The sequence below is a fragment of the Eptatretus burgeri genome, unplaced genomic scaffold (assembly GCF_056783735.1).
Source record: "Eptatretus burgeri isolate ZD-2024b unplaced genomic scaffold, Ebu_testis_v1 Ebu_testis_scaffold_119, whole genome shotgun sequence".
NCBI lineage: Eukaryota > Metazoa > Chordata > Myxini > Myxiniformes > Myxinidae > Eptatretus > Eptatretus burgeri.
Window position 1 is genome coordinate 10,001 of NW_028222069.1, and position 23,105 is coordinate 33,105.

At 44.4% G+C, this 23,105-nt stretch overlaps 1 protein-coding gene, 1 long non-coding RNA gene and 1 pseudogene across 4 annotated transcripts in view; 1 reads left to right on the forward strand and 2 right to left on the reverse strand.

The window, feature by feature from the left end:
* The window catches only part of LOC147007540 (uncharacterized), a 9,674-nt gene extending 2,490 nt beyond the window's left edge, over window positions 1-7,184 (reverse strand). The window contains exon 1 of the long non-coding RNA XR_015054127.1: window positions 6,780-7,184. This is a non-coding gene — a long non-coding RNA (uncharacterized LOC147007540). The remainder of the gene's footprint in view (window positions 1-6,779) is intronic.
* Window positions 7,185-8,642: 1,458 nt separating this feature from the next.
* Window positions 8,643-23,105, forward strand: part of LOC147007541 (uncharacterized) — a 61,487-nt gene continuing 47,024 nt past the window's right edge. For all 3 annotated transcript variants that reach the window (XM_085866966.1, XM_085866965.1, XM_085866967.1), the window contains exon 1: window positions 8,643-8,772. The gene's annotated coding sequence lies outside the window, so the exon portion shown is untranslated. The remainder of the gene's footprint in view (window positions 8,773-23,105) is intronic.
* Window positions 13,724-16,179, reverse strand: LOC147007542 (uncharacterized; annotated as a pseudogene).

Genomic DNA, 23,105 nt, shown 5'->3' on the forward strand with positions numbered 1-23,105 from the left:
TTAATATAAAATAATTTGTAATTGTTAATATTTTCTAGTAAAACATGTACATGGTTACAATTTCTAAACACAAGTTTAATATAAAATAAATTGTAATTGTTAACATTTTCTAGTAAAACGTGTACATGGTTACAATTTATAAACACAAGTTTAATATAAAATAATTTATATATTTGACGTGATAAGAATTTTATGTTTGGAATGTTTTTTTTATTTTCTTTTAATGAAGTTTGAACAACATTATTGTGTTCACTGGGATGATGCGATTCAATGTGAAAGTCCTTCAATGAAACTTGTATTCCGTCATGTCATCATGTGCACGTGTACACTGTACATCGTCACAGAATATACCGTCATGTCCTCATGTGCACGTGTACACTGTACATCGTCAGAATATACCGTCATGTCATCATGTGCACGTGTACACTGTACATAGTCACAGAATATACCGTCATGTCATCATGTGCGCGTGTACACTGTACATCATCACAGAATATACCGTCATGTCATAATGTGCACGTGTACACTGTACATCGTCACAGAATATACCATCATGTCATCATGTGCACGTGCACACTGTACATCGTCACAGAATATACCGTCATGTCATCATGTGCACGTGTACACTGTACATCGTCACAGAATATACCGTCATGTCATCATGTGCACGTGTACACCGTACATCGTCACAGAATATACCGTCATGTCCTCATGTTCACGTGTACACTGTACATCGTCACAGAATATACCGTCATGTCATCATGTGCACGTGTACACTGTACATAGTCACAGAATATACCGTCATGTCCTCATGTGCATGTGTACACTGTACATCGTCACAGAATATACCGTCATGTCATCATGTGCACGTGTACACTGTACATCGTCACAGAATATACCGTCATGTCATCATGTGCACGTGTACACTGTACATCGTCACAGAATATACCGTCATGTCATCATGTGCACGTGTACACTGTACATCGTCACAGAATATACCGTCATGTCCTCATGTGCACGTGTACACTGTACATCGTCAGAATATACCGTCATGTCATCATGTGCACGTGTACACTGTACATAGTCACAGAATATACCGTCATGTCATCATGTGCGCGTGTACACTGTACATCATCACAGAATATACCGTCATGTCATAATGTGCACGTGTACACTGTACATCGTCACAGAATATACCATCATGTGCACGTGCACACTGTACATCGTCACAGAATATACCGTCATGTCATCATGTGCACGTGTACACTGTACATCGTCACAGAATATACCGTCATGTCATCATGTGCACGTGTACACCGTACATCGTCACAGAATATACCGTCATGTCCTCATGTTCACGTGTACACTGTACATCGTCACAGAATATACCGTCATGTCATCATGTGCACGTGTACACTGTACATAGTCACAGAATATACCGTCATGTCCTCATGTGCATGTGTACACTGTACATCGTCACAGAATATACCGTCATGTCATCATGTGCACGTGTACACTGTACATCGTCACAGAATATACAGTCATGTCATCATGTGCACGTGTACACTGTACATCGTCACAGAATATACCGTCATGTCATCATGTGCACGTGTACACTGTACATCGTCACAGAATATACCGTCATGTCATCATGTTCACGTGTACACCGTACATCGTCACAGAATATACCGTCATGTCCTCATGTTCACGTGTACACCGTACATCGTCACAGAATATACCGTCATGTGCACGTGTACACTGTACATCGTCACAGAATATACCGTCATGTCATCATGTGCACGTGTACACTGTACATCGTCACAGAATATACCGTCATGTCCTCATGTTGACGTGTACACTGTACATCATCACAGAATATTCCGTCATGTCCTCATGTTCACGTGTACACTGTACATCGTCACAGAATATACCGTCATGTCATCATGTGCACGTGTACACTGTACATCATCACAGAATATACCATCATGTCCTCATGTGCACGTGTACACCGTACATCGTCACAGAATATACCATCATGTCCTCATGTTCACGTGTACACTGTACATCGTCACAGAATATACCGTCATGTCATCATGTGCACGTGTACACTGTACATCATCACAGAATATACCATCATGTCCTCATGTGCACGTGTACACCGTACATCGTCACAGAATATACCATCATGTCATCATGTTCACGTGTACACTGTACATCGTCACAGAATATACCGTCATGTCCTCATGTGCACGTGTACACCGTACATCGTCACAGAATATACCGTCATGTCATCATGTTCACGTGTACACTGTACATCGTCACAGAATATACCGTCATGTCATCATGTGCACGTGTACACTGTACATCGTCACAGAATATACCGTCATGTCCTCATGTTCACGTGTACACTGTACATCGTCACAGAATATACCGTCATGTCCTCATGTGCACGTGTACACTGTACATCGTCACAGAATATACCGTCATGTCCTCATGTTCATGTGTACACTGTACATCGTCACAGAATATACCGTCATGTCATCATGTGCACGTGTACACTGTACATCGTCACAGAATATACCGTCATGTCATCATGTGCACGTGTACACTGTACATCGTCACAGAATATACCGTCATGTCATCATGTTCACGTGTACACTGTACATCGTCACAGAATATACCGTCATGTCCTCATGTTCACGTGTACACTGTACATCGTCACAGAATATACCGTCATGTCATCATGTTCACGTGTACACTGTACATCGTCACAGAATATACCGTCATGTCCTCATGTTCACGTGTACACTGTACATCATCACAGAATATACCGTCATGTCCTCATGTTCACGTGTACACTGTACATCGTCACAGAATATACCGTCATGTCATCATGTGCACGTGTACACTGTACATCGTCACAGAATATACCGTCATGTCATCATGTGCACGTGTACACTGTACATAGTCACAGAATATACCGTCATGTCCTCATGTGCATGTGTACACTGTACATCGTCACAGAATATACCGTCATGTCATCATGTGCACGTGTACACTGTACATCGTCACAGAATATACCGTCATGTCCTCATGTTCACGTGTACACTGTACATCATCACAGAATATACCGTCATGTCCCCACGTACGTGCGCACATGTACATTTATTATTATTTTTGTGTACATTGTCGAGGTTCATATAAGAGCTAACACACACAATGTATAACAAGGAGGAGGAGGAGAAAACAGGGGTGGTGGAGGGAAGTACGAAACAGTGGAGAACAGAGACAACAGGAGATCTGTGGAAGGGAGAGGGATGGGGCAAGGTACGTGGGGAAAACAAGATGGACTACAGGGACTTTCAGGAAGGAAAACAAGGAATTTGAAGGAGGTGGGTTTGGGGTGGATTAATGGGGGTAGAAAAGAAATGATTGTGAATTGCTGTTTTGAAGACCTTGAGTGAAGAGTGGGATTGAAGAGAGTGGGGAGTTTGTTCCAGAGGCAGGAAAAAAGAGGAATGGAAGAGTGAAGGTGAGCAGTGATTCTTGATTTGGGCAGTTTCACCAGAAGGGGGGTTTTGGCAGACCTTCAGCGCCTTGAGGAAATATAGGGGGCACAGACATAGCAGGGTGGGGGAGGGAGCAATTGCGGAGAGGAGACTGTGGAACACAAAAACCACCGACCTGCCTGCGGTGAGAGAGTGAGAGACCCAAAGACTCAGCTTCATCACGAGAGATACCAATGATCCTAAAAGCCTTGGTTTCCACAGTGTGAAGTCGAGCTCGGTGTGAGGTGGGAGTACCACCCCAGAGGGGAGAGCACTACTCCATCAGACTGTGGATGAAAGCTTTGTCAGTAGTTAGAATATCAGGTGTGCAAAGAAGAGTTCCAGACGGTCCTTTCGGAGAGACAAAGTGAGGGGTGAGATTTGTCAGGATTGAAAGACATGTTCCATGTGTTGGACCAGTTTGTGATTTTATTCAGGTCTGTAAATAGTGAAAGGGCTGCTGCTTGCCGATCAGAGACGAGTTGGTACGGCAGAGGGTGTAGTCATCAGCAAAGAGATAGAGGATTTTCCGGAGAGTCTGATACCACAGGAAGAGTGTTTGGTGAGCAGTGCGGAGTGCCAGACCATACAGAAAGCACACGATATGTCCAGAGATATGGCTCTCATCTCAGGTTTGGCATTGAGGACCTCCATCCATTGGTGGGGAAGCAGAAGTAGCATGTCCAGGGAAGAGTGACCTGGTCTGAATCCAAATTGATGATCAGAAATCAGGCCATTGGAGAAGAGGAAGGATTTAATGTCTGAAGCGATGATGGATTCCATAACCTGGCTGATGATTGGGAGAAAGCTGATTGGTCTGTAGTTGCAGGGATCAGTTTTTGCACCTTTTTTGCAGAGAGGTGTTTGTTGATTTCCAAGCAGATGGCAGATGACCTTGTGCAAATGAGAGGGTGAACAGAACAGAGAGAGGGTGAGCAAGAGCAGCAGAGTAGGTTTTTAGAACACGTGGGCTGATGTCGTCTGGACCGGTTGCAGAATCTGATTCGCGGTTTGACACAAGCTCTCCACTTTGTCAGAAGAAAAGGACACAGAGTACAAACCAGCTGGGTGTGACTGGGTAAGGTGGGTACAGAAAGTGATGGGTTTGGGACACGAGATTTAGAAGCAAACAGAGTTTAAGCATTCATCCTTTTCACATGGAGTGTCAGCTGTGCAGCCATTTGAGGGAATGGAGGGGATGGAGGGGGAACACACACCAGGATTGTCTCAGCGTCACAGAATAGTCCGTTATGTCATCACGTGCACATGTACATTGTCCCAGCGTCACAGTACAGTACAGGGGAGATCGGTAAGTGCAGACCAATCCAATCAGTGATTTTTTTTTGAAGCAACGTGCAGGTTGTTATTTATTTTTTAATCCCTGGGCATGCATGTCAGTAAACAAGGAAACTCGTTTTAAACGGAAATAAGTATTCCGGAGTTTTGAACGGAATCGTTTCAACTTAGCCCTTTGTTGCTTTCGACTTGACTGCAAAAAAGTTTTATTGTTGTGGGCCGGGGTTCGGCGGCGATAAACGACCACAAGGTGGAACAGTAGAGCCGTCTCTCACCGAACACCTGAAATTTATAGGTCGTCACCCCAGATAACTCTGGAGTCGACTGGTCACTTAAGGACCGTGGATGCCAAAATCTCAACCGCGTGGGGTAGGATTAATTGCCTAATTTCAATGCACCTCAGTACCCACGCAGTCTAGCTCCGGGGAAACCACACCCTCGGCCGACTCTGTCCGGGCCGAGTCGCAGGTACCGACTCGGATCTGGCGTAACCGAGTGGAGTTACCAGAGCCGCGCCGGTCCCAATGACAACATACGGAACCAACGGCCTGACTATTTCTCAAACCCGCACCGTGCTGGGTCAATAAATGACAGGACAGAAAACGAGCTGGTACATTTAACACGGGGTTTATTTATAACAATAATCAGGGAGTGGGGGGGACACAGAGCAGAGTTATCCGAATAAAAGAAATGCAAACCATGTACAATATAAAAAACAATTTCTACTTATACAAACTGGCCCCACACACACACACACGCACGCACACACACACACACACGAACTGGACCCCGTCGGGTCTTTATTTCGGCCTTCCAGCTCGGAAGGAAGGCAAGCTGAGGGCAGGGGCCTATTCGGTACCTCCCACCCCCCGTCCCCCCATGTGGTTTCACCGGACCCGCACTTATGGAGCTCGGAGTCCGTGACGGGAACGGGGATCCCAGCACGTGCGCTCCAAGGCAAACCACCACGGTGGGACTTGAACCCACGACCCAGAGTCCACGGGCCCACAACCTGGATGCTCGGTCACCACCACCACCTTGAGGAGCCACCGCAAAAAACCGCAGACCGCTCGAACCAATCCCCGCAGGCCAAGCCAATCGCCCCAATGACTGCTCACCACTGACTTATTCCTCGGCGTTTTTGGCTTCTCATTGGCTGGGGCATCCGTGCGATGCTCGCTCTTGGCTCATTGGGCAGAGAGAAACACTCCGTGCCCTTTTTTTGGAGCGGGACTCCGATCTGAGGTGATGGAAGATCTGAGGTCTGTGCTCAGCACGCATGCGGTGAGGAAGGCCGATGGTGGCAGGAGCGAAGGAGGGATGATGTTGTTATCGTTGATGTATAAAAATCTAACTAAAAAATAACTCGTAGCGCACACACAAAATTCCCGTGAGACAGAAGGAGGGATTCTAACTATAAACACGTACTTATCGAAATAACTAAGCTGAGGGACTGCTGTCTGTTTGTGTGCAAATGGCTTCCAGATTCGAAACATTATTACCCTGTTCCCCCTTGGAAAGGTGTAGAAACAGCAGCTTGAGCGTCATTCTACCTCATCATGGCATTTTCCAAGGCCAGTTCAAATGTCAAAAGTAATAACAAGAACAATTGAAATCCCATATTAATAAATATAGGGGCAATACCCCTGGGTGCTCACCTGGAAACGTTTGGATAAGATAACCAGGGAACCACTGGTCGGCATGGACGACCCACAAAGTATGTAATGGAGAAGAAAGTAAATACTGATGGATTTTTTTTTTAATACCGTGAACAAACTTTCGTACATCACAGGTGCTAAAGTTTGTGGTCAAGTTTCATCAAAACTGTGTGTGTGATTTCAGAGACGAAAGCAAATACATATTTTGGGGGGCAACCCCCACGGAGTATCTCTTAAACCCCATTTTTTTATGTCATGAACAAACTTTGGTACGTACACTGTGATGAAGGTTGTGGTAAAGTTTCATCGAAATCGTACGTGTAGTTTCCGAGAAGAAGTTGAAAGTATTTGTGGATGGACGGACAGACGGACAGACGACGCTCCATCCCATAAGCTCCTGTAACTCGGTTCCTGGTGATCTAATAATCAGGGGGTCACACAATGTTTTATTTGGTTCTCTAATGAGTAACAGCAGAAATGGTTTGATACTCAAGGAAAGAAAAATGTCAGCTTCGAGCGTGTTTGTCTACTTTCCCAAACACCACTCCGACTTTAAAACACGTCTCAGGTTCGAATACTTCTCACTCCTCTGTAACCGCTCTCTCAGAACGTCCGCTCAAGACGACACATTCACAACCCGCTCTTTTATCGTTCCGGACGCTCCTGAACCTCCTCTTCTTCCTCCTTGATCACGTGTTCTCCTTTGACCTTTTTATCTCATAATTATAAACCTACAATATAACTTGTAAATTATAATGTTATTGTTTATTAACTTAATGTTGAAATCGCAGTGCATCAATTATCACAATTATTACGGAACAATCTTACCGACATGAGCTGAGAAAACTTCCTCTTCTTCCTCCTTTTCCACGTGTTCTCCTTTGATCGATTTTTTTATCTTATGAGTTATAATATAACAAATTATGATGTTATTTATAAAATTAATTTTGTACACTTAAATTTTGAATTAACAGTACAGTCCTGTATATCAGAATAATCACGGAAGAATGTCACGAACACTCACTTGCTGTGAAAACCCATGAAACCCTTGGTTGTTCTCTCGTACACTGTTGAGCTTTCGCAGCATCTTTGAAGTCCCCGTTTGGTTTTTTTTTACCGTGTATGAGTACCTGAGTACCAGTTATGTGAATCCCTGCTCATAATATTAACATTACAGTGTTACAAAATAATAATATTAACAATCCATCCATCCACTGGCACCAAACTCTGTGCAGAGCGTTGGTGATGCCTAAACACTCTCGTGGGCGATTGTGCACAATCCTGGATGGGTCACCACTCCAACACAGGATGCCAGCAAGCTGGCACTCATTTTGCCAACCTCAGAAGGATGACGGGCACAGTCAACCCCACCTGTTGTTAATTCAACAGCTGAGTGGAATTTGAACTCAGGATCAAAGGATCCCAAGCCCACAACTCTACCAATTAAACCAACACCAGGCACACTTGTACCAAGTTTGATTTAAATCCCTGCAGCTGCGACCGGCTTCCATTTTATTTGATATTTCAGCCTGCAAGACATTAAGTTCAGCCTGCCTGGCTTCTCTCTTTGTCATGAGGCCAGCCATGATGGGCATTAAGCTTCCCTTCTCTTGCCATGGGGGGACATCAGGTTTGGGGCAGTGGAACCCAAATCGGGAAATATGGAGTCTTCAGGAGGACTGGGATAGGATTCCGGTTTCAGATACTACTCCTCGACCCTGAAACCCATCAAGGCACAGCTAAGTTTGCCTTACAAAAACAATTTGCAAGAGTTCACCTCTCCGTCGACACACAGAAAAAGAAAGATAAATTAAGAGTAAAAGAAAACACAGTCCATCTATATGAGGGGGAGTCAAAGATTTATTTATTTAGTTTTTATCTTTTTTACCTCCCATGTTTTCCCCTCTGATCGTGGATCAGTATTCCTCACAGGTGTATCATTTGTCTCTGTGTAAATCACAAACAGTATCACTTATCCTTTCCAGTAAAATGAGGTTTTGATTTTGAAAATTTACTCAGGCAAACAGTTTTTGCCTTCCCCCATGTAAGGTTTAAACTTGGGATTGCAGTATCTTGAGGTGAGTCTCAGTTGGGAACACCAAACAAGCCCTTTGCATTATGGGTAATGTTGTTGTGTTGATATTTTCTGTCTGACAGCAAACTGTTCCACACCCTGTGCTGCAGGAAAAGCCGTGGGTTCCTGCGGTCTCGTGAAACATCTGGTGAACATCCTCAAGTTCAAACCACTGCAGGACAGACTCGGAGATTCGGTAAGGAAATCTTCTCTTGGATTGACTCTTATAATGCAGTTCTATAACGTTTATACAATGAACTACAATTATTTACAAAAATAAACTGTTGAACAAATCACCCTGTGGGTTTTCATGAGGGTGAATAACTCGTGTACATGAAGTGCTGCACCAAGGATCATCCAATGAAGGTTATTGGAGATGAGGGAGAGGATACCACTCAGTTGTTAATAATTGGAAAGGGCAACACATTCGAGTCAATCAAATTATCATAAACTTTGTCCAGGATAACAAACACTGCCCTGAACCGTGAACCTGATCTTTCTTGGCTTGACCTCATCACCCTTTCCTTACACATCCATCTGCATATTGTACATGGCACAGAGATTACTAAATAGGATTAGTTAAACATGCCCAAATTAGAGATGGTGAGTTAACCAACACACATGTCCCATTGCTTCAGGGGCTGAACAAACTGTTCTGCTGATAGGATATAGATTACAACCTGATCAATCACAACATAGAGATGGGAACCTCCAGCGAGCATTTAGAGGGAGAATCATTCACTCCAGAGTAACATCCATGTAAAAGTGTAGTACCATACCTCACCATCCATGTAAAAGTGTAGTACCATACCTCACCATCCATGTAAAAGTGTAGTACCATACCTCACCATCCATGTAAAAGTGTAGTACCATACCTCACCATCCATGTAAAAGTTTCGCACCATACCTTACTATCCCACCCATTGAAGGAGTTTGAAGGTGCAACTCACTTGGTCAACCAACAAGGCAAACACATTCACCAACCAAGGAGCTTTCCAAAGACGACAGACATAAAGTGGTGGAGAAACACCGTTCAGGAGAGGGTTGTAAGAAGATTTTAAAGTCACTCATTATCTCTGAGTACGGTGAAATCCATCATTAAGAAGTGGAAGACGTATAATACCACCCAGACTCCACCCAGATCAGGTCGCCCATTCAAACTCAGCAGCCGGGAAAGCAGGAAACTGGTTCAGGATGTCACAGTAAATCCAACAATGACTTCGAAAGATCTGCGAGGCTCTATACCCGATGGGGGTCAGTGTTCATCTATCAACAATATCCCATTCTATTCACAAAGTTTGCCTCCATGGACAGCTGGCATCAAATAAACGATTACTGAGACACATCAAAAAGCGCGTAAGTGAAAAATCATCTTGATGATAATGCAGGCATGTGCAGAAAAGTATTTTGCTCAGACGAGACAAAAATTGAACGTTTTAAACTAAATTCATGACGTTACGTCTGGTGTAAGCCGAACACTGCACATCACCGAGTCAGCACCATCCCTACTGTCAAGCATCGTGGTGAAAGCATCATGTTATGGAGCTGCTTTTCATCAGCAAGGACTGGCAAGCTTGTCATGATAGAAGTGATAATGGATGATGCAAAGTGCAGGAGAATTCTTGATGAAAACCTGCTCGAGTCAACCCATGAATCTGAAACTGGGAGAGAGATTCACATTTCATCAGGACAATGATCTGAATAAAAAGATAAATCCACTCAGGAGTGGCTGAATAAGAAGAAAATAAATGTTCTTGAGAAGCCCAATCAAAGTCCTGACTTGAACCCAGTTGAACATTTATGGTGAGACTTGAAGATTGCAGTTCATTGACGATCCCCATCAAACTTGGCAGAACTGGAGTAATTTTCACGTGAAGAATGGACAAGTGTTTCACCATCTCACTGTGTAAAGCTGGTGGAGATCGACCCAAAAAACACTCGTAGCAGTCATTGCTGCAAAAGGTGCTTCCATCCAGAAAAGACACACGTGACGGGGACACGTGATTATCATGCTGGGGGCGTGGTTATCATGCTGGGGGCGTGGTTATCATGCTGGGGGCGTGGTTATCATGCTGGGGGCGTGGTTATCGTGCTGGGGCGTGGTTATGCTGGGGGCGTGGTTATCATGCTGGGGGCGTGGTTATCATGCTGGGGGCATGGTTATCATGCTGGGGGCGTGGTTATCGTGCTGGGGGCGTGGTTATCATGCTGGGGGCGTGGTTATCATGCTGGGGGCGTGGTTATCATGCTGGGGGCGTGGTTACAGGAATTGGTGACCATGGTAAAATTGGCGGCTTCAGGGACAAAATGGAACAAACCTGCACGAATATTAATGGACGTGTGCACGTATGAACAGATGACGTTCGGGGTTCATCACTGATGTGAGTGTTATGGTGAGAGTGATTTAATCTGGTTGAGTGACGGATGGAACCATGGGTGTGGATATGGAAGGGCGTGATTGTAAGGATGAGTGACAGGTGGTCACGTACGTCATGAGGTTTGTGTACATTAAGAGCTGAGAAATCATCACATGATGCGCTCGCTCATGTCTGTTATGTGTGGGACGATGCCACATTTACATTCTGCCTTTGTCTTCCCGGTAAACTGGGGGGAGGCAAAGGCAGGATAACAGATGCGAAATGTACGACATGTTGTGAAGACAGGAGGGTGCTCAGTTCAACGAGGTGTGTCACATGATCGAGGTTGTTGTCTCATGTGCGGTAAAGTCCAGAACATTGGTCATCGTGTGGGAAACGAGGAATGTTTGTACACCCTCATCCTCGCTCTGTAATTCACGAGTGGAAAATATGACACCGACATGTGCTGTAGCCGCCCTAACCGCCCCCGTGGAGGCTTTGGCAGCGTGCAGGACGAGTGATGTTTCTGACCCCGAGACCTGCGTGAGCAACCCGCGGTATTCCCAAAGAGACTCCGGGATTGCCTCAAATCATGGCAGAGATACATGGTTGCAAACCCACACTGAGCACCTTGAGTGGGAAATGTGAATATGAATGTTCAAGATTTGAACCTGGTGCCTTCTTTGTGAGAATCTGGAGCTGCCATGATGGTTTAGTGTGAACAGTGCTTTCTATAAACCGTGCTGAGCGCTGTATAACCGCACAGAGCACCGTGAGTTTAAATGTGGTTTTTAAGTGCGAGATTCGAACGAGGTGCCTTCTTTGTGAGGATTTGGAGCCGCCATGATGGTTTAGTGTGAACAGCGCTATCTATAAACTTTGCGGAGCGCCGTATAACAACACAGAGCACCGTGAGTTTAAATGTGGTTTTTAGTGCGAGATTCGAATGAGGTGCCTTCTTTGTGAGGATCTGGAGCCGCCATGATGGTTTAATGTGAACAGTGCTATATATAAACCGTGCCGAGCACTGTATAACCGCACAGAGTGCCGTGAGTTTTAAATGTGATTTTCAAGTGCGAGATTCTAACCTGGTTCCTTGTTTGACAGTTTCTTGAGCCGCAGTGAAAGTACAGAGGTACCCCAGAACGGCTGAGCTAGTACATTGATAACCCCTCTGGCCGTACGTCCCGGTCTCGACTCGCTCTGACGTCAGGGTGAGGCACGGTGTGCCGTGCAATTGATGCAGAAGAGTTGATTTCTACGCCATTTTCCCCAGAGTTCCCAGTGACCGATACATTCATTACTTTGCAAATTCTGGCCCAACCGTGGTTCGTAAAGGTCACAAAAACAGTTATGTTGTACACAGGACTGGGCTCGACGTTAGATGTCCGGTCTGGTTGTCGGCTCCTTCTGGCAGTGCGCCTTGTTTCTCAGGACAGAAAAACTCGATGTGGCTCAATCTCTGATTTTATCCTAAAAGGAAGAATAATCCGATCCTTTGTAAAAAGGAAGGGCTAATGCGAAAGGGTGATTCACAATCACTGTTGTGATGTTGCCTCCACCATGACGACAAGTACTGAGCTCACACGCTGAATACTTTTACAACCAGTGAAGTTTGATCTGTGCATGTTTTTACAGGTATTCCTGACATGTAACCACCTCCAATTTTAACAGTGTTTAGTTTGATCTACTCAGTTATAAATAAATAAGTTAATTTTGAAAAATTGTTTCTACATAATTAGTGGGGGGGGGCGTGCATGGGTAATTATTTATTTTCATTTCAAATTGATGCAAAAGTTTTGTTTTTGATTCCAATTTGACGGTCAGGTTCTCTGGAACAATTTTAGTTCGAGTGTCGAGCTGTCACATCAAAAATGGGGATTTGGGGCTAGGGGTCAGAACCCGACCCCCCTCCGCGGCCGATGCGAAATACAATAATTGCTTTAACTTTTGATTCAATGAGTCGATCTGAACATATGGGGTCCTTATGGACTCAGAATCAAGAGAAGCAACTTGTATTTCAAGCAGATTGCCCATAGACGCCGTCATTTTGCCGGTGTTGACGCATATCCACAAAAATAGAGCAAGATAACTAAGGTAAAATCTGTTTTAATAACATGACAATTCTGCTTCGACTCAATGGTAAAGTGAAATTTGTAAACATCTTATGACTGTTCTACAATGTGGTTGTGGGTACCTTGAATAACTCCCTGAACAAAGTAATATGAAAGTTGCAGGTAAATGAGTGATACACACACCAGTCGGCCAATTGTTGGCCAACTACTTCTCGCATTGACACTTCCAAAGACGTGTGCACTTCAATTTTACCCTCGTGCACTTGCACCGACAGCAGGCACTTGTACAAGTTCACTTCACATCCAGCTGAAATACATCCTTGGCGAGGGATAGCAAGATCCAAATGGGAAGTAGCTTGCCGTCCTCTTCCCTCCATCCATGGTTAGTGGGGTTGTTGACTCCATCATTGACATGTGCGCTGTTGTCCAGATGCGAGCTTGGAAGACACTTCTTTTAACATGTTGACCCAAAGCATCACTTGTTGGGGGAATTCTCTCCACGTCCCTAGTCTTCTGTGAGAACAACCTCATTCGGAGAAGGTCAACGTCGTTGCCCTCGTTTGGATCATTGGAGTCGAGCCTACAGACAAAGTTCGTTGCTACTTCTTTCAGTCTTGGCGATGTTTGGAATGAAGTGTCGACAATAGTTGCGAATTCATCCATGAGGGACGGTACTTCCTGCATCACCTTGGAGCAGTATCTCTTACCCTTGAACTTAAAGGAAGTTCTCTGTGAGACCAATAGTGCCACCTACTCCTTTTACCCTTTTGTTCACTTGCTCATGTGCTTGATCATTTGGTGAGGATGAGAAACGCCGATTGCTTCGAGTTATTGTCCAGTGTCCCATTTCAAACTCAACCTGAATGCTATCTGGGAGATCTTCGAAGTCTCGGATAAGGATTGGAACCCATCTGGCATAATTCCGGTGATCGAGAGCAAAGAACAGAGGGACAAGCTTCCGCAGGGTAGTGACCATGAGTTCGAACTTCCGTTCCCGATGTGCTCGGATGAACATGAGAATGATCTGTTGGTACTTGTGTACGAGTCGCCAGAATTGGAACGTTGGGCTCTCTTGAGAAGTGAGCACGACCCATTCCTCAAGGGCCATCTCTGTTCCGCTGTCCTTGTGGGCTCGTTTCAGAAGGGTGTTGAGTACCACAACAGTAACTTGATGAGCATATCTTGTTCTCATTGCATTGGACGCTTTCAGAAAAGATGTGGCTGCTGCTTCTGTCTTCACTAGCCCAGCCTCTTTGAGGGCTGCAGGCCATCCAGACCCATGCAGAAGGTCTCCCATGGTGCTCCACAAAGCCATTTCAATGTGGAGTCCACCAAGCATGACCACAAACTTGTCTTCCCCAAAGATGTCCGGGAAGGTCCACTGCATTTTTTTTTTTGCAAGATCATAGAGTGGTTGGTCCACAACCAATACAGGTATTTGGTGTGGGTTGAGGTGGTCATTTGTTTTTTTTCACCAGCTCCATTCCATGTCGAATCATTTCTGGAGTGGCTGCTTTCTCATGGAATAGTGGTAGGGGGGCTTCAATGCCTTCTTCGGGTTGTCCAGTAGCATCTGATCGAGCAGCATGGAATGAAGACCACATTGTTGGTGTGTCCTTTTCTGCATCAGAATCCTCATATAGGATGTCATGAACTGTTGCTGTTTTGTAAGAGGTGATTCGTCGACATGCTTGATCTAACCCAGGCTGCTGTGATAAAGGGAACTGAAAAATTGAAATCCCAGTTCCATGGAAGGAAGAGCTGGCAGCGCGTGATGTCGGATTGTGATCCAAGTTATCCAGGACAGACTATATCACCGTTATTCCTCGTTTGATCTGCAACAGCCTGTGCAAAGCTAACTTCAGTGGTGAGGACTTTCTTATATGACACGCTCAGAGCATATTTGTGTCGTAGTTCTACAAGCTTCTTACTTCTTGTTTGGGAATGCAATTTGAGGGCCAGGAATACTGCAAGGGGAGGCTCGCAACTCAAGTTCGCAGAAAGAGAAGTCATATTTAGTATAGCAACTTGACTCCCAGAGAGGATCTTCCTGGAATTCTCTTGTTCGGTGATGATTTGGGTCCTTCGAGGAGTTGGCGGAAGAAATACTTCATAGGCTGTGGAACAGATGATTGTTCGCAACCATTGGGAAATGAACCTTCAAACTTGAATGGTGTGTCATGATCCAAAACAGCTTTACAGATAATCGATGCTGCCATTAGTAGTGTACGTGCTTCCTCATCTGGTGTTTGAGTTGCATCTGTAATGATCTTTCTCTCCGTTTTCGAACAAACAAGGAAAACTCGATTTCGTACATCCTTCTCTTCCGTAAAATTCGGGAAGTGTTCAAGAACTGTTTCTTTTAGACGTGTCCGGTTCACAGCTTTCTGGATTCCACGTAGTTCCAATCTCTCTGTCATCATCTCTGTCAGATCTTGCATTGCAAAGAATCTGTGACCTCCAGAGACTTCTTCCTTTATGAATTGGAGCAATTCATTTTCTGTTGTGGCTTCAAGGTTTTCACTATCAGTGTCTTGTTTACAAAGTGCAACGTAACGGTGGTTGGACTGTGTGGAGCAATTCCTGTTATGTGGTACTTTGCTTCGATGGCGACCAGATCAGCTTCTGCCATGATTACCATGACATGATCTTCTCTCAGTGCAACTGCCTTGTTGTGTATCAGTGGGGTGAGTTCGACCTTCTGGAAAGAATGGTCTGTTGCATTTGTTTCATCACCCGAGAAAAGACACGGAGTACGATTTACCGCTGTGCTGGTCCGTAGGGATCTTTTTCTTGCTGGAGGCAGTCCTTCATTATGACGCTTTTTTGCATGGTCAAGTGCAGATGTCCTGTAAAGCTGACGACAGGATTTGTGCCAGGATGCACGATTCTTGTGCATGGACTCTGCATCTGGAATGTCTACGTCTGGGTGTGGAGCAGCACCAATTGCCCTGAATTGACCTACAAGGCTGGTGATTTCTGTGTCGGCTCCCTCTCTACGACGAGCCATGGGATTCTCAAGAGGGCAAACAAGCTCTTCACCTGTTTGCTTTTGGCATAGCATGCACAAATGCCAACTCGTTGTCCCTCCCATCTCAGAAAATATTCTGGAAAAAAACAGCAAGAAAAATACAATAGATTTTTTCAGACTGGAGTGGTGTGAGCTGTGAGTTATTACCCCCTCCCCCCTTACCCTCCCAACTTTTTAACTAATTTCATGGAAAATATGTTTTTCAGCATTTTGTCATTTTTTTATTATTATAGAGCCAATGCCAAACGTCTGTCGGTGTTGTAACACAACATGAGGTTTTTTAAAGTGTAATTTTAAATGCGGTTTTATTGAAAAATGCCCCCCCGACTCACTATGGCCTCCACCCCCCAAATTATTGCAGTGTTTGACACTCAAACCAAAATCGTTCTGTCGACCCTTACCTTCAATTTCGCAGTAAAACTGAAACTTTTGCATCAATTTGAAATGACTGAGTGTCCAGGCACCCCACTCAATAAATAACTCATCTAAATGTGCCATTATTGGTCGGGGATGAATACTTCTGCAAGTTACTGCATGAAAATGTATTTATATATATATATATACACACACACACACACACACACACACACACACACACACACACACACACACACACACACACACACACACACACACACACACACACACACACACGCGGAGAGCCCCGAGTAAGTCTCTCAATAACTTGAGCGATTTATAGTTGGGGAATGGTCTTCATACAGATCTTCATGACGCTCATCAACATCAGTTTCTTCTGTCCGTTGTCCTTCCAGTGTGGACATAATTTGGCTCTTGTCCGATGTAGGAAGTAAATCTCCTTTTCTGTCATAAAAGGATCTTGTGTATGAAGAGAACTCCGACCTTCCAAGGGTTTCCCTCACATCAACGTCTGGCCTCGATCTTGCCACAATTGGGCACCTTGGAAAGAGTGCACACTCATCTTTCACCTCCATGACCTGGGATCCTACTTTGAAGGATGCTCACTTGTTTGCACCTTTCCATGTGTACAGGTTTATTTTATTCATGGGGCTCCACAAATTCACCTTTCCAGTGATAACTCGGTCCAGTACAAAACATGATATGGTTTTTTGTCCAATGTTGGTCATGTTGCATGGATCATGCACTACAATGCTTGGCATAACTGTTTGGTTGATGAGGTTTGTTCGTTCTTCTCTATCAAACGTGAATGGATCTTGGTAAGTCTCAATCACATTTCTTAGCTTGTCCACCTGCTTGTCCTGCCGCTCATTTAGACTTTGTGACAGCTCATGATGCTGTTGTCCACTTGTTTTCTGAGAGCCAGCCATGGTTGTACCTTCTTCTCCTCATCGAGCGAGCTCTGGGGCGATGAAGAACAATCTTGTTATCCCGCACTCACAAAGCGAAGAGCGGAGTTAAACAGTCGGTCGTGTACATACAAAGAACCTCGGTGTCTGCATTTTGTTTTTCCCTTTTCTCTGCAACCTCTTGTTGGATTGACATGAAATTTTCACCAGAGATTGAACCTTAGCTCCTGTCCCATGGGAATAAGTGTGTTTTTTTTTTAATGATGTCATAGGTGCCTTCATTATGACGTTATAATTGCATACGTAGAATGCTCCATCCAATCAGTATGAAAATTGATGAGGGTCAGAGGGATAAATTAGTCAACAGAAAAAAATTGATGACGGCATCAGTTACATGGTTCGGCAGCTGTATTATTTAAAAAGGAAAATTAACTTTCAAAAATCTTCGAAATGGCTGAACAGATCAAGGTGAAACTACATAGGAATGACCACCGATCCATGAGGGACAAAAAGTTCCCCACCTATGACGTCATAGATCAAATGGTTTGGCAGCCATACTTAAACCTTTTAAAAGCTTCTTTTCCCAAACGGCTGGACAGATCAAAGGGAAACTTCACACTCGTTCCCCAAGCTTTGGGGATACCAGGGTGTTCACAAATAATTGATGTCACATGGTTTGGCAGCCATATTGGATTGAAGGAAAATATGTAAAACTTTCTCTCTTGAACTGCTGCGTCAATCGATGTGAAACTTCAAAATTATGATCCAGTCGTGATGGGGAATATATGTTTTAAATTTCAACCTGATCGGACACATGGTCTCCAGCCAGAATTATTTCATTTTTTTAATCTGGGTTTAATTTTTTGAATCGGGTTCTTTTTGATTTTTTTTTTTTTGAATAAGGCTCATTTCGCTATACCTGGATGGGTATGAGGGAAGAGGAGAAGCAGTGAAAACCCTAATCCTATCCAGGTTCCTTCTGATGACTTCAGAGCTTGGCAAAAATATTTTTTGCCAAGTATGTTGCTCTGCAGCATTTGTCTCTGTTTGTTTGTCGCATAATTTTTGTCCACAGTTTTCAAGCGATCGTTCTTATATTTTTTTGTGCATGTAGTTCACCGGCCAAGGACAGAAATGCTTGATTTTTGGTGAAGTTCCGGATCTGAGAATTTTTTCAGTGATTCTTCACCATTGACAGCTTGGTGTTGGCTTCGTGGTTGGGGTGGTGGCTTGGGATCCTCGGGTCCTGAGTTCGAGTCCTGTTGGCCACTGAATTAACACCTGGGGGTTGACTCAGCCTGCCATCCTTCCGAGGTTGGTGAAATGAGCACCAGTGCACTGGTAATTGGGGCACTGCATCAGCGGCACAGCTGCACTCCTAACCAATGATGCAACCAGCAGCCAAAAAGGCAGCACATGATGGGAACCATGGAGAGATAGGGATAAAAAAATGATATCTAGCACAATATCGCAAAAGATTATGGATGGATTCAGACGAAACTTGGTGGACAGGTTGGATGAGTGACACGGACAAATCGATTCAATTTTGGTGAAGATCCGAATCCAGATCTCGATACGAGAATAATTTAATTTGTAAGTGATTCTTCACCATTGAGAGATCGGGACAAAAACGATATTGCATGAAACATCTCAAGTTTTGGACGGATTCAGATGAAACTTTGTGGACAGGTTGGGCGTGTGACACGGACTAATTGATTCAATTGTAGTGAAGATCTAATTCCGGATTCGAGAATTTTTCAAGTGATTCTTCACCATTGAGAAATAGGGCCAAAAACAATATATAGCACAATCTCTCACCTTGACCCTTTAATTCCTCTTTTTCTCACCTTTGGAACTCACTCCCACAATCTTCAATCCCACTCTTCCCTCCAAGTCTTCAAAACATCTGTTCACCACCATCTCTTATCTCCCCCCATCCAAAACCACGATCTTTTCTACCCCCGCTAATCCACCCCAAACCCACCTCCTTCAAATTCCCTGTCATTTAAGGACCTGAAAGTCCCTGTGGTGTCCATCTCGTTTACCCTGTGTACCCCACCCCATCCCTCCTCATGTGTCTGTTCCACACTGTTTTTTCCCTCCCCTCTCCCCCTTCTTGTTTTCCCCCCTCTCCCCTCTTCCCCCTCTTGTCTCCTGCTCCCCTTGTTGTACGTTGTGTGTGTTATCTCTCAAACGAGCCTTGACAGTGTATACAAAAATAATAAAATCTCAAAAGGTCATAGATGGATTCCATAGAAACGTTGTGGACAGGTTGGGAGTGTGAAAAGGACGAATTGATTCAATTTTGGTGAAGATTCGATTCCGGATCCGGATACGAGAATTTTTTCAGTGATTCTTCAGAATTGAGAGAAGGGGCCAAAAACTATTGTCGTGAAGGTGGCCGGGTTCAAACCCCGCTCCTGTCAGCAGTTGTAGGGGAGCTGGGGTTCGATTCCCACAACATAAATTCGTGGTAACCAGGCGGTTAACACCGACCAACCTCCTGGGAGGGTCGAACGGTCCTTATTCCTCGGAGGCGGACGCGCTCATTGACATGTAGTCCATGAGCTGGAGGGCCATTTCTGGCCAATTGGTACCATCTTGAGGGACCAAGGTTTGTTGTGATTTTCTGTTCGGATGATGTATCTGGAACACAAAAATGCATGATGGACATCTGAGTGGAGTAGCTCAAGCATTTTACACAGCTTGATGTGCAGCAGGAGTATATCCACAAAACACGCCAATTTTATCACGTTTATGATTTGGTGGAGTCATCACTCAAATGTAATGCACTTTATTTGAAAGGAAATTTAAATCACATCCAGATCACAAATCGTGCATTTTATTTCCAAACTGCAAAATTAAAAGGATACTAAGTTTTTTTAATCTGACATAGTTCAAAGATGCTACATGTTCAATTCAATAGCAGAAGAAAACGAATATGTTGTGAAGTTCTTGAACAATTTTGAACAGAATGTGCCACAGAGTTCTCTTTAATCCCACAATGTTGAATATAGAAAATAGTAATTCGACATAATCATTAAACAGAAACAGGCAATGACAAATAATTTGAGACATGCATTATGGAGTCTCAATTGTCAATGTCTGTCATCATCGACCTCATGATCCACGCTGCCGTCCGACTTCATCTTGGACCTTCATGTTCGCACACTCCTGGAGAACACAAGCAGCTGTGCAGCTTCGGCTATTGACCATGTATGTGCATGATGGCAGCCTACACTCACGTTTACACTTACAGGATAAAAATTACAGAACAACATCAGGAGCTGGGGCACCAGACATCCACTCAATGGCAAGTCTACCATCGTCATCGAATCCCCAACCATTACAGTGAAGTGGACTGGGGACACGTGGAGTTCCTTCAAGACTGTGGTGCCAAATGGCTGCTTGGTGACATGCTCTGGTGGCATGAAGCTTCAAACAATCCTGACAAGGAGGGAGTTGTCCTGACTGGATATCACCATTCTGAGCACGGAACAACTGAAACCACATCTCGTTAACTTCTGTGATTTCAGTTTGAGACATGTTCAGCTTACAAGTGAATTCCTCAAGCACATGGAAGAGATCATCCTGTAGTGTCCATTCTTTCCCCAAGTCATTGAAAGTGCTTACTGTGTCGCTGCCTGTGTAGGAATGCAATCCCAAAAAAGCTTTACAGATGTTTCTGCCGAGAGCACAAGCAACTCTTGTTATGTCAACAAGTCTGGTGCGGGTTGATGATCCACATCGGATGAACAGATTACAGTCGATGTCATCATGAAAAGCCAGACATCGCACCATGACGTCTGTGTCTTCTGAAGCTATCACAGAATGGAAACTTGACGATGCATGCTTACAGTGTCGTAGCAAGTATGTGTCTGCTTCCTCGTGAGATGAACGGAATTCGTCAACTTCAACTACAGCCTCACGGGTGATCTTGGTGCAGATATCCTCACATGTGACATAAAGGACCTTGTCTTTAAGTCTTATTCTGTAGGGCTCTGTTCCCTATTGCTCTGTGACGAATTTGATCAGCTTCGTCTTGCTGATGTCACAAGACAGAAGACGCCTCCATTGGTGGATTCGGTGACCGGGTGCTCTGGTTGTGAAGCAGATACCTCCATCAGTCGACCTCAGGGCCCTTTCTGCATCTTTTATAGATATCTGTTTGTAAACGTCGAATCCTACATCAACCCTGTTGCTCCTTGCTGATGTATTCAGTACAGCTGAAAGAAGCTTATCAGCCACTTCATCAAAAGTGAGATTCTCCCCTTTCAGCCTCTTTACAATACTCATGCCATCAATGATACACGCTGAGGGGTGTTGGACGTTTTCCGCACCAGAGACCTTACTTTCAAGCTTTCTGGCAAGGGCTGCTTTGTTGGTTTTCTTCATAGTACCATCACAGTTGGCCAAGGACGAGGGAAGGGGGTCTAGGGGTGTTTCAGTACATCATTCATGTTCAACTTTCTGCTGGAAGCTCCGAGTATCATCTGTCCAAACAGTTTATTGTCACTTTTGAGGACTTGCTCCTTGTTGGGTAGTTTTCTGCTGATCCTTTTGTGGACATTATCAAATGTTTTCATCTGCATCTTTGGCAATCTGTCAAACAATGGTTTTTCTCATCCTTCAATACGCTGTATGTGATAATCTGTATATGCTGCATCCCCTTTCTTGTGAGCAGTCAAAAGATCATTGGCAACTTCTGGGGACACACGAGCACCAGTTGAGATGCTTATCAGCTCTGAAGGATTTTGACTGAATGGGTTTGTCCAGGTGTCTTCCATCAGATAAACCAAACCCTCAACATCAGTCTCATCCTTGTGCATTCTTGAAGCTGACAAATCTGTGTGAACCATTCTTTTGCTGCAGCTATCATCTATCATCAGCCTCATTTGTTTAAGACAGGTACTTCTATATTGTGCTATGACATAGTACCTGCTAACAGCAGCAGCTGAATCCCTTTGTCCCTCCGGCTGTCTGTGTGTCCTTGTTGGTTGTTTCTTCAATGGTTTGGTCAACAGGAAGTCTACCAAATGTATTGGTTGCACCTAATTGTCCTGAGAAACCTCCTTCTAGCACGTGCTGATGAACCTCTGGGTGTGTCTCAGAGAGCCTGGTCATTTGGCAGTAATAGACTGGTAGATACTTGGCAGAGTTCAGCCTGTCATATGCAAAGCACCAAGGAATGATACTTCGGATAGCAGCCAAATGTAGAACCCAGTTTCCTTCCCTCGATGCTCGGATAAAGGCCAGGAGAATATCGACCTTGTCGACATATGACATCCAGAACTCAGCAAGTTGTCCACCTGCGCTCCGAAGGTAATCAAGGTACTCTAAGAATCGCTGAACGATTATTGAACATGACGGTTCTTGTACAACAGCTTCAAATTCTTCCTTTGATACATCATCGTGGAGAGTCTTCAAAATCTCAGTCGTCTTGGCATGATGCTTCAGGTCCTGCATATGATGTTCTGTTAGCCACTCGACAAATCCCCGCCATGCCAATCGGAGAAGAGCCTCATACACGAGCTTGATAAACGAATGCCACGGTTGTATTTGCGCCCTTCAAGCATGCCGGTGATGGAACCTTCTGCTATGGTCCCAGATTCCACTGCAATATCACGAAGGCCAGCTGAACCGAACCTCTTCCCTATGATCGACAAGAAGTTTCATGGGGTATGGAATGCTCCCATTCTCAAGACAATCTTCTCATACTTGCCGTGTTTCCATGCAATTCCAGCAACCTGAGCATACAGTGCTTGATCAAAGACAACTGA